This window comes from Macrobrachium nipponense, chromosome 10, assembly GCF_015104395.2.
Source record: "Macrobrachium nipponense isolate FS-2020 chromosome 10, ASM1510439v2, whole genome shotgun sequence".
Lineage (NCBI taxonomy): Eukaryota > Metazoa > Arthropoda > Malacostraca > Decapoda > Palaemonidae > Macrobrachium > Macrobrachium nipponense.
In genome coordinates, this window is record NC_087204.1 from 33319352 (window position 1) to 33322369 (window position 3018).

Here is a 3018-nt window from a genome sequence, read left to right on the forward strand (position 1 = left end):
CATCATATTTGTTGTAGGTTTGCTGTTGTTTCTGGTTGTGTTTCTGCTTATTCTTTGTAACTTTCCTTTTCTAGAAAACCGATTTCTTCATATTAATTCCTTGGGTATCTTCTTTTTATAATTCTTTAGTTATAGTTGGTAGTCTTACATAAACATGATTTTTTCCACATATACATGCATACATGCATTAACACACACACACAAATATATATATATATATATATATATATATATATATATATATATATGTATGTATATATATATATATATATATATATATATATATATATATATATATATATATATATGTATATATATATATATATATATATATATATATATATATATATATATATATATATATGTATATGTATATATATATATATATATATATATATATATATATATATATATATATATATATATATACATATATATATATATATATATATATATATATATATATATATACATATATATATATATCCTATCTTACTCGTTGAATTCCTTTCGTTGTATCATTTTATCATTGTTGTAACAACTACGTTTTTCAGTCAAAGTGAAGTATATATTATATCAGTTCCTAAAAATTCCTTCTTTTTTAACCATTTTTTTTTTATTTCCACGTATGCGTCAGTTTAATACCATGTACCAGTTACTGTATCTTAATTAGTAGTTAACTTCCGTAATACACTTTTAACATTCTCATAATAGATATGCTTGGCTATAAAAGTGAAATGTTTTCTACAAATTCGTAAAGCTTCCCGTTTTGAACTTTTTGTCCACAAATGTTTATTAGTTTAATATCATATATTACTTGGGATACTGACTTCGTTTCGTAATATATAATCCTTTCTTTTATTTGTATCTCTTACTTTTACACAAACATATCAGTTTAACATGAAATCATAATTACTATAGCAAAATTATGACTCCATTTCAAGATGTCAATTAACATTATTGTAACAACGATGCATTTCTGTCAAAGATATTTTATAAAAATGTTTTACAAAATGTCTTATAAAAATTCCTGAGCCTTCCATTTTCTCCCCTTGTTTAAGTTTTTTTTCCCAGATATACATCACTTTAATACCTTGTCATAAGTGTCGTATCTAAATGACTGATTATCCTTCGTAATATGTTATTAATATTTGACTAAAAACTGCGCTTTTCTATAAAAGTGAATTATCTTAGATAAAACCCCAATCCTTCCCAATTTTAATTCGTATGTTTTAAACATGCACATCAATTTAATCCCATTTCTTGATTACTATGTCCAAATTACAAACTCTATTTACAAACTTCTTGTTAACATCATCATACCACCCCGTCCTTTTTTTCAATCAAAATTAAATATCTTATTTGAATTCCTAAACTTTCCTTCTTTCCCCCGTTTCTGATTTCTTCAAAATATACGTAAGTTTGATATCCTATTTTGATTATAGTATTATAATTACACATAATTACATTAATTTGAGTAATAAGTCCCTTTCTTCATATCTTATTAGCATTGTCATAATAACAATGCCTCTCCCATCCAACTGAGAAAAACTTATTTCGATTCCTATGCCATGGTTTTTTTTTATTTTATTATTATTTGTTATTTCATCCACACAAAAAACATCAGTGTAACACCTTATTTTGTTTACAATATCATAATTACTAACTCTCTTCTTGTAGCAACCATGCTTCTCCATCTAACTGAAATACCTTATCTAAATTCCTAAATTCCTATCCTCCATTTCCCCCCTCCCCCCCACCCTTTGCTTATTTCCCAGCTGGCATTCTTGCATAGCTGCTAGCGGACGCAAATATTTTTCCAGGCTGCATGGATGCTTCTTAATTAAGCAAACACACTCCAGGGCCACTCCTCATCTCTATCAGCCAGAGGCAGGGCCATTGAATTTGTGCTCTGTTCGCTGTTCATCTCATATCCATTAATAAAAGTCGTCTTTGATTTACTTCTCTGTTTCTGTTTTATTTACTTCCTTCTTTCGTGGTTCTTTTCTCTTTTTTTCTGACTTGGAGGAACTAGGAACTGACAAACGAATCATCTACATCGACTAACACTTGCATACTCAAGCCGTTTGCTCATTGTGCCTCATTGTGGACCAATCCCGATCATGATGGACTGACAGGAAATTAGTAATTGCTCATTCTGATTCTAAGCTATAATTTTGGAATAAAGATACAAGCCCCTTGCCCTTCTTATGCCTAGCTGCTGCCTATTATATACGAATAACCACCTTGAACTCAATATATTGTTTCTATAATAAATGCATAATTGGTTTTTCTTGGAACTAAATATGCATCTGAACAAAGTTAATGTTTTCTCTGTTAGTCATAATTGATAAAATTAAATGTTTACATAAATATCCACGTAGGGCGTTAGTGTTGTCAGTGCACCTCACAGGGTGCACTGTAGAATTGATAAAGGTTCTTTGCAGCGTCCCATCGGTCCCTGGCTGCAACCTCCTTCATTCCTTTTACTGTACGTCCATTAATATTATCTTTTTTCCATATTGCTATCCACCCTTTCCTAGCAGTTGTTTGATAGCGCAGTTACGACGAAGTTTTCTTCCTGGTACACCTTCCAACCCTACCTAGTACCTACTCCCATTTCCTTTCCAGCGCTGGATGACCTCATAGGTCCCAGTGCTTGGCCTTTAGCTTAAACTCTATATTCACTTAAATATGTATTATTTACAAAGACAAAATGGGATGAAATGGAATTATAAGAATAAAATCATTAGCGCAGGTTTTTCATTCAAATTCCAAACTTTTTCAGTTTTATGTGGTTAATTAAACCACATAATACTGAAAAGGTTTGGAATTTTGTCTACTCTGTTATTAACCTTGACCTCAGAAAGCAATTAAAACCACACATCTAGTTAAACATTATGAATATGTAATTGCAAAAGTTCATAAATTAATAATTAAGATGTTACTTATTTTTTCAGAAGTGCTTATTATTAATTTCGAATGGGTAGGTCTCGTCTTTAGTATAATCATGTAAGT